We start from the raw sequence: 12,986 nt of genomic DNA, 5'->3' as shown, positions 1-12,986 counted from the left end.
AATTCACAAAAACTACAGACAAAGAAAGTATCCTGAGAGTAGCAAGGGAAAAAGTCCTTAACCTACAAGGGGAAACAAATTAGGATATCAGTAGATATGTCCAGTTTCCCATTTAATGTGCTGAATGGGAAAAAGACAAAGCCAAGAACACTATCCAGCAAGGCTGTCATTTAGAATAGAAGGAGAGAAACAAACTTTCCTGGAAAAACAAAAACCAAAGGAGCTTGTGACCATTAAAAGAAATATTAAAGGATCCCTGCAAGAAATATTTTTTAAAAGATTTTATTTATTTATTTAATTCACACACACACACACACACACACACACACACACACAGAGCAACAGAGGGAATAAAAGCAGGGGGAGTGGGAGAGGGAGAAGCAGGCCTCCCGGTGAGCAGGGAGGCTGATGTGGGGCTTGATCCCAGGGCCCTGGGATCATGACCTGAACCGAAGGCAGGCACCTAACGACTGAGGCACCCAGGCACCCACTGCAAGAAATATTAAAGGAGACTCTGAGCGGGGCAAGAGGGGAGAAGACCAAAAGCAACAAAGACTAGAACCAGAGAACGTCACCAAAAATACCAACTCTACACGTAACACAATGGCACAAAATTCACATCTTTCAATAATCAATGGACTAAATTAAATGCTCCAATCAAAAGACAAGATTTTCAGAATGGATTAAAAAAAGACTCATCTATATGATAAATTTTAGATCTAATCACATCTACAGATTCAAAATGAGGAGATGGAGAACCATCTATCATGCTAATAGATGTTAAAAAAGCCAATGTAGCCATACTTAGATGAACTGTATTATAAACCAAAAACTGTAACAGGAGATGAAGAAGGACATTATATTATAATGAAGAGGTCTATCCATCAAGAAGATCTATCAATTGGGGCGTCTGGGTGGCTCAGTGAGAATCTCAAGGTCCTGGGATTGAGCCCTGCATCGGGCTCTCAGCAGCAGGGAGCCTGCTTCCACCTTTCTCTCTGTCTGCCTCTCTGCCTACTTGTGGTCTCTCTCTGTGTCAAATAAATAAATAAAATCTTAAAAAAAAAGAAGATCTAACAATTTTAAGTATTTGTGGCCCTAATTTGGGAGCACTCAAATATATCAATCATATTATAGCAAACATAAAGGATATCATTGATAATAATACAGTAACAGATTTACAATAATTTGTAATACAATAACAGTAAATACTGGGAATTTAACACCCCACTTACAACAATGGACAGATCATCTACAGGAAATCAACAAGGAAACAATGGCTTTGAATGACATACTGGGCCAGATGGACTCAACAGATATATTCAGAACATTTCATCTTTAGACAAGAGAATACACATTTTTCTCGAGTGTGCATGGAACGTTCTCCAAAATAGATCACACACTAGGTCACAAATCAGCTCTCAACAAGTACAAAAAGATTGAGATCATACCATGCATATGATCAGACCACAAAGCTTTGAAACGTGAAGTGAACTATAAGAAAAAAATTGGAAAGACCACAAATACATGGAGGTTAAAGAACATCTGAATGGGGAGTCCTGCATGACTCAGTTGGTTAAGCATCTACCTTCAGCTCCAGTCAATGATCCCGGAGTCCTGGGATAGAGTCTTACATTGGGCTCCCTGCTCAGTGGGGAGTCTGCTTTTCCCTCTCCATCTTTTCCTACCCCCCTGCTCTTTCTCTCTCTTACTCTCTCAAATAAATAAAATCACACACACACACACACACACACACACACACACACACACGAAAGGGTTAAACAGAAAATTAAAGAAGAATTGAAAAAATACATGAAAGCAAGTGAAAATGAAACCTAGACAGCCCCAAACCTTTGGGATGCAGCAAAGGCAGTCCTAAGAGGGAGGTATACTGCAATACGGGCCTACCTCAAGACACAAGAAAAGTCTCAAATACACAATCTAACCTTACACCTAAAGGAGCTAGAAAAGATATGGCAATTATACACAAACAAACAAACAAACAACCAGAGTAGAACCAATCAACAAAACTAAGGACTGGTACTTGGAAAGAATGAATAACATTAACAACCCCCTAGACAGACTTATGAAAAAAAAAAAAGAGAGGGGACCTGGATAGATAAAATCACAAATGAAAGAGGAGAAATCACAGCCAACACTACAGAAATATAAACAATTATAAGAGAATACTATGAAAAATTAAATGCCAACATACTGGGCAACCTGGAAGAAATGGACAAATTCCCAGAAGCGTACAAACCACCAAAACTGAAACAGGAAGAAATAGAAAATTTGAACAGGCACATAACCACCAATGATATTGGATCAGTAGTCAAAAATCTCCCAACAAACAAAAGTCCAGAGCCACATGGTTTCACAGGGGAATTTTCCCAGACATGTAAAGAAGAGTTAATACCTATTCTTCCGAAACTGTTCCAAAAAGTAGAAATGGAAGGAAAACTTCCAAACTCATTCTATGAAGCCAGCATTACCTTGACTCCAAAACCAAAAACCCACTAAGAAGGAGAATTACATCCCTGACGAACATGGACGCAAAAAATTCTCAATAAAATACTACCAAACCAAATCCAACAGTACTTTAAAAGAATTGCTCCCCTTGATCAGGGGGATTTATTCCTGGGCTGCAGGACTGGTTCAGTATTCACAAATAAATCAAAGTGATACAGCACATCAATAAAAGAAAGGATAAGAACCGTATGATCCTCTCCTTAGATGCATATAATGCACTTGACAAAATACAGCACCCTTTCCTGATAAAAACCCTCAACAAAGTAGGGACAGATGGAACATAACTCAACATCATAAAGGCCATATATGGAAGACCCACAGCTAATATCATCCTCAATGGGGAAATCCTGAGAGATTTTCCTCGAAGGTCAGCAACAAGGCAGGGATGCCCATTCTAACCATTGTTATTAAACATAATACTGGAAGTCTTTGCCTCTACAATCAGAAAACAAAAAGAAATAAACAGCATCCAAATTGGCAAGGAAGAAGTCAAACTTTCACTATTTGCAGATGACATAATACTCTATGTAGAAAACCTGAAAGACTACACCTAAAAATTTGCTAGAACTCATACAGGAATTCGGCAAAGTTGCAGGATATAAAATCAATGGGCACAAATGGGTTGCATTTCTATACACCAGTAATGAAGCAGCAGAAAAGGAAATCAAGGAATTGATCCCTTTTACAAATCCACCAAAAACAATAAGATACCCAGGAATAAAAAAAAAAAAAAGCTACCTAGGAATAAATCTAACTTAAAGAACTAAAACATCTGTACTCTGAAAAGTATAGAATACTTATGAAAGATATTGAGGAGAACAGAAAGAAATAGAAAAGCGTTCCATGCTCATGGATTGGAAGAACGAATATTGTTAAAATGTCTATACCACACAAAGCAATGTAACACATTTAATGCAATCCCTACCAAAATACCACCAGCATTTTTTCACACAACTGGAGCAAGCAATCCTAAACTTTGTATGGAACTGCAAAAGACTCTAAATAGCCAAACCAATTCTGAAAAACAAAACCAAACTGGAAGCAATTCTGGATTTCAAGTCATAGTACAAATCTGTAGTCATCAAGATTCTATGGTACTGGCACTAAGACAGAAAATGGAACAGAATAGAGAACCCAGAAATGGACCCAAAAAGTATATGGTCAATGAATCTTCAACAATGCAGGAAAGAGTATCCAATGGAAAAAAAGACAATCTCTTCAAGAAATGATGTTGGGAAAACTGAACATCAACTTGCAGAATGAAACTGGACTTTTTTACACCATAAATAATAATAAGTTAAAAATGGATGGAAGACCTGAATGTGAGACAAGAAACCATCAAATCTTTGGAACATAGGTAGCAACGTCTTTGAGCTTGGCCACCCAAACCTCTTACTAGACATGTCACGGAGAAACAAAAGCAAAAATGAACTATTGGAACTTTATCAAGATAAAAAACTTCTGCACAGGGAAGGCAAAAAGGAAACTAAAAGGCAGCCTATGGTATGGGAGAAAATATTTGCAAATGACATATCTGATAAAGATTTAGTATCCAAAATCTACAAAGAACTTATCAAACTCAACACCCCAAAAACATCACTCACCATGAGGAAAATGTGAATTAAAACCACAATGAGGTACCACCTCACACATGTCAGAATGGCTAAAATCAAAACCATAAGAAAAAACAAGTGTTGGTGGGCATGTAGAGAAAAAAGAACCCTCTTGCACTGTTGGTAGGAATGCCAACCATGCAGCCACAGTGCAAAACAATATGGCATTTCCTCAAAAAATAGATCTAGTAATTGAACTACTGGGTATTTCCCAAAGAATAGAAAAACAATAATTGTAAGGATATATGCACCCCTATGTTTATAGCAGCATTATTTATACAACAGCCAAAGTATGGAAGCAGCCTAACTGTCCATTGATAGATGAACGTGTAAAGAAGATGTGAGATGTATATATATATCTCCACAAAGGGATATTATTCAGTCATAAAAAAGAATAAAGTTTTGCCATTTACAACAATATGGATGGAGCTAGAGTATAATGCTAAAATAAGTTGATCAGAGAAAGACAAATTGTCTTTCCAATTCTTAACTCTGTTTCTCATCTACTTTTCAATTTATATAGTCTTTATTATGTGTAAGAATCTAAAGAGTCATAAATTTCATACTGTTCCAAGGAAATTTAGAACTTCATTTATATTTATTATAAAAGTTCTTAATTGGGCTACTATTGTGCTGGTGCTACACACATTCCTAAACAACATCAAATATGTGCTAAAAATCTAAGATGCTCCTGACCCCAGGGCATTTTTATCAACGGATAAAAGAGTGATAAAATATTTTCCAGAAAACAAAATTTTACATTGATTTCATGCACAGTAGATAAATGACTGTTTCACAAGTCCACCATACCCCACTTCCTTGAGCTCATTTCCACCACCATTATACTATCCTTATGAATATGACTATTTTATGAATATAACTGGAATTATACAACATTTCCCTTTTTGTGACTGGCTTATTTTGCTTAGGATAAAGTACCCAAGGTTCATCTGTGTAGTAGCATATATTAGAATTTCCTTCCTTTTTTTCCCAAAGATTTTATTTTTAAGTAATCTCTGTACCCAACATGGGACTCAAACTTATAACCCTGAGATCAAGAGTTTCATGCTCTTCCAACTGAGCCAGACTGGCACCCCAGGATTTCCATCCTTTTTTAAAGCTGAATAGCATTCTGTTATATTTGTATACCATTTATGTTTATCCATTCATAAACACATGAGTTGTTTTCATTTTTGTGTGTGTGTATGTGAATAATGCTGCTATGAACATGGGTGGCACAAATATTTCTTTGAGGCACTGATTTTGATTCTTTTGTCTACATACAGGAGTGGAATTGCTGGATCAATTGCTGGAGTTGCTGGATCAATAAAAATTTTGCTTTTAATTTTTTGAGAAATGACTATACTCATTTTCATAGCAGCTGCACCATTTTACATTCCCAACAGCGTACAAGGATTCCAACTTTTCCACATCTCTGTCAATACTAATTATTATTTTTTATAGTACCCATCTTATTGAGTGTGAAGTGTCATCTTATTGTAATTAATAAACAAGTTAAGGGAGCTACTAGAGAAAAGTAAGCCATCTTTAATATCATACTCTTAAAAAAGATTAGTGTATGATACTATACATTTTCCTTTAAACACGGCTTAGCCTAAAGATTTTAATACAAATTTTACATGCTTATATGGATATTCTGAAAAATTTTTGGTTGGTAATTTCAAAGAATAGGGTTTTATCATTTAGCATTTTTATTGTGATAAGATATACAAAACAGAAAATTTTAATCATATTTAATCATATTTAAGTGTGTCATATTCAATGACATTAAGTTCATTCATATTGTTGTGCAATAATCACCACTATCTGGTCTAGAAAATTACTATCATCCCAAACAGAAACTCTTTACTCATTAAACAATAATTCTCTGTTCCCTCTTCCTCACCCCCCCAATAATGTCTATGCTCCATTCTGTCTCTATGAATTTGTATATTCTAAATATGTCATATACATGGAATCCCACAGTATTTGTCTAAAAAGGCACAGATTTTGTGCCTGACTTATTTCATTTAGTGTAACACTTTCAAGATTCATCTATGTTGTAGCATGTGTCAGAATTTCATTGTATGAAACATAATTTCATTGTATGCATGTACCAGATTTTCTTTACTCATTTATGTGTTGGTGGATATTTGAATTCATTTTACCTTTCAGCTACTGTGAATAATACTGCTATTAACTTGGGTATACAAGTATCAGTTTGAGCCCCCTACAATTTTTTCGGGTGTATATCTAGGAGTGGAATGCAGGATTATAAAATAATTCTATTTTTTTTAGACTTTTTAAAATTTTATTTTATTTTTTCAATGTTCCAAAATTCATTACACCCCCAGTGTTCCATGTAATATGTGCCCTCCTTTTTTTTTTATAGTTTCAGAAATTTTTTTTTTTAATTTTAGTTTTTATAAACATATATTTTTTTTTTCCCCAGGGGTACAGGTCTGTGAATCTCCAGGTTTACACACTTCACAGCACTCACCATAGCACATACCCTACCCAATGTCCATAACCCCACCCCCCTCAACCCCCTCCCCCCAGCAACCCTCAGTTTGTTTTGTGAGATTAAGAGTCACTTATGGTTTGTCTCCCTCCCAATCCCAACTTGTTTCATTTACTCTTCTCCTACCCCATTAACCCCCCATGTTGCATCTCCTCTCCCTCATATCAGGGAGATCATATGATAGTTGTCTTTCTCTGATTGACTTATTTCGCTAAGCATGATACCCTCTAGTTCCATCCACATCGTTGCAAATGGCAAGATTTCATTTCTTTTGATGGCTGCATAGTATTCCATTGTGTATATATACCACATCTTCTTTATCCATTCGTCTGTTGATGGACATCTAGGTTCTTTCCATAGTGTGGCTATTGTAGACATTGTAGCTATAAACATTCGGGTGCACGTGCCCCTTCGGATCACTACGTTTGTATCTTTAGGGTAAATACCCAGCAGTGCAATTGCTGGGTCATAGGGTAGTTCTATTTTCAACATTTTGAGGAACCTCCATGCTGTTTTCCAGAGTGGTTGCACCAGCTTGCATTCTCACCAACAGTGTAGGAGGGTTCCCCTTTCTCCGCATCCTCGCCAGCATCTGTCATTTCCGGACTTGTTAATTTTAGCCATTCTGACTGGACATGCCCTCCTTAATACCCACCACCAGGAATGCTTAACTTCTTTTTTTAAAAAATTTCTTTTCAGTGTTCCAGAATTCATTGCTTATGCACCACAACTAGTGCTCCCTGCAATATGTGCCCTCCACAAAACCCACCACCAGGCTCACCCAAACTCTCACCCCCTCCCCTCCAAAACCCTCAGTTAGTTCCTCAGAGTCCACAGTCTCTCATACTTCATCTCCCCCTCCAATTTCCCCCAACTCCCTTCTCCTCTCCATCTCCCCGTGTCCTCCGTGTTATTCCTTATGCTCCACAAATAAGCGAAACCATATGATAATTGACTCTCTCTGCTTGACTTATTTCACTCAGCATAATCTCTTCCAGTCCCATCCACATTGATACAAAAGTTGGGTATTCAATTCTGTGTTTTACTGAGGAACCACCTAACTGTCTGCCACAGCAGCTGTGCCATTTATCATTCCCAACAATTCACAAGGGTTCTAATTTTTCTACATCCTTGACAACAACTGTTATTTTCCATTTTTTGTGTGTTTTCTTTTATTCTTTTATTCTTTATTTTTAACGTAGGCTCCATGCCCAGCATGGAGCCCAGTGCTGGGTTCAAACTCATGACTGTGAGATCAAGACCTGAACCGAAGACACTTAACTGAGCCACCCAGGCACCTCTTTTTTTTTTTTTCTTTTAATAAGACATCCTAATGGATGTGAAGTCATATCTCACTGTGTTCTCAATTTGCATTTTTCTAATGTTAAGTGATGTTGAACATCTTTCCACATGCCTACTATTTGTTTATCTTTTCTGGAGAAATGTCTATTCAAGTTCTTTGTTCATTTTACAACCAGATTATGTTGTTGTTACATTTTAGAAGTTTCCTATATATTCTGGATATGAATCCCTATCATATATATGATTTGCAAATATTTTGTCCATTCTGTGAGTTGCCTTTTCACTCAATTGGTTATGTCCTATAATGTACAAAAGTTTTACATTTTGAAGTCCAATTTATCTGTTTTCTTTTGTTGTTTGTGCTTTTGGTGTCATATCCCAAAAAATCATTGCCAAATTTAATGTCATGAAGATTTTACCCTATATTGTCTTGTAAGAGTTTTATAGTTTTAGATCTTAGTTATAGTTCTGCAATCTATTTTGATTTAATTTTTGTATGTGGTATATGATAAGGGTCCAACTTCACCATATGTACATAGCAGCAATGTTATGTACATGGTACCAATGTTTGTAGCAGCAATGGCCACAATTGCTGAACTGTGGAAAGAACCAAGTTGCCCTTCAATAGACGAATGGATAAGGAAGATATGGTCCATATATAGAATGGAATATTATGCCTCCATCAGAAAGGATGAATACCCAACTTTTGTATCAACATGGATGGAACTGGAGGAAATTATGCTGAATGAAATAAGTCAAGCAGAGAGAGTCAATTATCATATGGTTTTGCTTATTTGTGGAGCATAAGGAATTACTTGGAGGACATCAGAAGAAGGAAAGGAAAAGTGAATTGGGAGAAGTCAGAGCGGGAGATGAAGCACGAGAGACTGTGGACTCTGAGAAACAAACTGAGGGTTTTGGAGGGGAGGGGTTGGGGGATTAGGTGAACCTGGTTGTGGGTACTAAGAAGGGCACTTATTGCATGGAGCACTGGGTATGGTGCATAAACAATGAATCTTGGAACACTGAAAAAGATAAAATAAAATTTAAAAAAATATATAAAGGTTTTGTCTAGTAAGTCCAATGTCTAGACATCCCAGGGGCAGTTTCTATCAATTTATTTTGTTCCTCTGAAGGGGTCGTGCTTCTCTGATTTTTTGTATGCACTGTAATTGTTTTGTCAGAAATTGTTTATTTGACCATTATAATATGGAAACTCTGGAATTCATATTCTCCCCATTCCTCAGGGTTTGGTGTTTATTTTTTGATTGTTGAAGACTGCAGTACTCCATTTTTTGAGACTTTTTCACCTATTTTTGCAAAAACTGTTCTTTGCTGTGTGTGATCACTAAAGTCTGTTTTCTTTTAGTTCATGTTTAGCTACTTTTTAAAAAAAGATTTATTTGTTTTAGAGAGAGAAGGATAGAGAGAGGGGGAGTAGAGGGAGGGGCAGAGGGAGAGAATCTTCAAGCAGACTCCCCATCAAGTGTGAAGCCCTATGTGGGGTTTGATCCCACAACCCATGATATCACAATCTGGGATGAAACCAAGAGTTGGATGCTCAACCAACTGAACCACACAGGTGCCTCTGTTTAGATGTTTTAATGAAGATTTCCTTGAATACTATGAACTCCCCTAGGCTTCACAAATTGGCTTTAAGTTAGGGCAATCCTTCAACACTTAGATGAGTTTGCTGTGATCCTAGGGATCAACCTAAGGTGAATGCTTAAAGTTTTCATGGGTCTTTCTGGGCATGCATGTGGCTTTCTAAATTCCTTTGTATATATGGCTTCTTCTGAATGTCCTAATTTCTCAAACAGCTCATTTTAGCTTCTCTAGACCTTAAATGAACTATTCTATATTTCCACTTGTGGTCTCTTGCCTTAGACATCCGTGAGTCTTGTAGTTATTAACAGCAGTGCCTACCACTTATCTGCCCAAGTTTCAAGTTATATGAAAAAGATAAGAGCCTTTTATCTGCCCAGTTAAAACAGGTATGCATGCTAACTTAAAAGTAGTCTGCTTTGCTCCCTGGTTCAAGGAAAGGAACTGAAAAGGCTGCTGCTGCTTCAACACCAAAACCCTAAAGGGGTTAGGGAAAAGATGAGTAGAAATGTCACAAATCTTTCCTATTAGTTTGAGGATGCTTTTTTCTGATCAGATATTTGTTTGATTCCTATAAACCTTCAATATTTTGGGGGATACCTGGGGGTACAGTCAGTTGAGTGTCTGACTTGGTTTTGGCTCGGGTAGTGATCTCAGGGTCATGGGATTGAGCCTGTATTGGGCTGTGTGCTCAGTGTGGAGTCTGCTAAAGTTTCTCTCTCCCTCTGCCTTTTCCCACTGCATGACTGGTCACTCTCTAAAATAAACAAATAAGTCTAAAAAATATTCTAAAAAAAAAAAAAAAAACCCAAACCAACAACCTTTGGCTATTTTCTGCAGCTATGACAAGAGTTGGTTCAGTCTGCTTGTTTTTTGTTTTTGTTTTTGTTTTTTTTTCTCAGTAGTTCTATGGGGAAACAAGAGCTTGGAGTTTCCTACTCCACAATTGTTCTTAAGTATCTGAATAAAGAGATTTTTAATTTAATTTAATTTAATTTAATTTAAAGGTTTTTAAATGATCAGATTTTAGTTTTGTTCATGTTATTTTTATTTTCTAGTTTTATTGAACTGAGATATTTCTACTTTGTGGAATTTATTGAAAATTTTTTCATTCCAATGTACTTTTATATTTTCTGAATGCATCACAAACATTAGTTTATTCTTTATTTTTAGAGTACACAGTTTGAAAGACAAACTTATTAGATTCACTTTTTAAATATCCTAGGTATATATTTTAGAGTAGATTTTCTCAAATTTGTCACCACTAACTTTTAGGACCAGATGACTCTTGGTTGGTATGTTTGTATGGTGGGGGTCATGCTGGTCATCCTGTGCACTATAGGATAGTTAGCAGCATCCCTAGCTTCTACATGAAATAGTAGTAGTATCATCTCTCAGTTGTGACAACCAAAAATGTCTCCAGACATCGCTAAATGTCCTATGGTGGGTAAAATCACCCTCTGTTGAAAACTACTGTTCTAGAGTATGGATTAGCAAACATTTTTTTTTTAAAGACCAGATAATAAATATTTTAGACTTTGTAGGCAATACAGTCCTATCATTAGACAACTATACCTTTGTACTATAAAGGCAATGGCTGACAATGCATAAAAGGACTGAAAGTGGCTGAGTTCCAAAAATCTTAATTTATAAAAACAGGTATCAAGTTGGATTTGGTTCAAGGACTATCGTTTGCCAACTTTTGTTAGAACTTCAGTTGTTCTCTACTGTATTTGGTATAAAACCAGAGAGTACATTAAGGTTTATTATATCCAACTTGTTTCCCTTTCTCCTTATATCTCTTACAATTTTTGTTTTATGGATCCTGATAATGTATTTGATACACAGATCTTTAAAACTTTTATTATCCCTTCAAAATACTTTTAAAAACATCAGTTGAGTGCTCTTTTTATTTTTTTTTAAAGATCTTATTTATTTGAGAGAGAGAGAGAGAGAACATGAGCAGGGTGAGGGGCAGAGGGAGAAGCAGACACCCTGTTCAGCCAGGAGCCTGACAGGGGCTCAATCCCAGGACCCCAGGATCATGACCTGAGCTGAAGGCAGACGCTTAACAGACTGAGTCACCCAGACACTGATCTTTTTCTGATTTAATATTATTTTGTCTGAATTCAACCTGTAGCAGCTAGGTAAACCCGAATTATGTGTATTTTTATAGGCTTACTAATTTACCAGTTTACATTTCAAAGTTTCTACATTATTTGGGGAGGTATATCTACATTATTTTGGGGATATAATCTCTAATAGCATTTAGTAGGTAATTACTTTAGATTAGATGATGTAGCAGATATATTTGTTTTACTTTATGGTGAGTAATGCCATAAAAAAAGTAAAAATAAAATTTAGTAATAGTTCTGTTTTTGTTGTTCCATTGACTTTTCTTTTATTAATTAGGAATATTGGGTTTTGCTTTACTAGGTACATTTATATGTATTTTATCTTTATGTATTTTATGTATATACAATTTGTGTATTTTATTTTTATTTACATAGTATCATAATTCCATATTACTGAACCAATGATAAGATTAATGTTTTTTTCTCTTTCTAACCACCCTTTAATCCCCAATTTTAGTGTTTAAAATGTTTCTGTTTTTATCATTTTACCATAAAATACAACCTATAACTTGATTTGTCAGTTGTAAATGATATACCTGGTCTCTCAGCTTTTAAAGACCAGAAAATCAATACATTTACATTGTGTTAGTTATGTTACATATTCACCTTTCATATTATGTTGGATCTTTTCTTTGTAAATTCCCAAAATTTACTTTAAAAATTCCCATCTGTAACTGATCACTTTGGGTTTAATTTCTCTTGGATACCTTCCGCTAGTACTCAATAACTCATCTGAGTGGCTCCCCTTTAGAGGTTCTTCCTCTAATAACCATGGATTTTCTCCTTCTTCCAATTTGAAGATCACATCTGGTTTTCTAACACAGTACTGTATAAATGAAAAATATTTAGGATTTGGATCAGCTGCATAGATTTCAGTAATTTTGATTGCAAAGGAAACTGTAGTTTCAGGAGCTGCATATTGATTATGTTCATCTGAGGTGCTCATTTTTGAAGATGTGACAAAAGAATGAATCTCCTTAAATCCCTAAAACTCAGGACTAAATAATATTAAATTCCAAAAATGGCCCAGGTGCATTGGATTTTATAAAGGCGGTAAGGACTTCCACTTTACTTCCTCATATCAAAAAAGTAGAAAACCATACAAAATGGGAAGATAGGAGTGCAAGACAGGAACTCTTAGGAAAAAGGAAACAAGTTATCTGAACACCAGTTTCACCAGAGTTTGAAAATTTTCTATGCTACAGCATAGTGAAAAGAAAAAAACAAACAAAAAAAGCCTTGCAGCCTCAGTAAGTTGAGGAGACAGTGTTAAGAGTTTAG

Source organism: Lontra canadensis, unplaced genomic scaffold (genome assembly GCF_010015895.1).
Source record: "Lontra canadensis isolate GAN:19392208 unplaced genomic scaffold, GSC_riverotter_1.0 scaffold113, whole genome shotgun sequence".
NCBI classification, from domain to species: Eukaryota; Metazoa; Chordata; class Mammalia; order Carnivora; family Mustelidae; genus Lontra; species Lontra canadensis.
The sequence above is the reverse complement of the archived record's forward strand: the minus strand, read 5'-3'. Positions refer to the sequence as shown.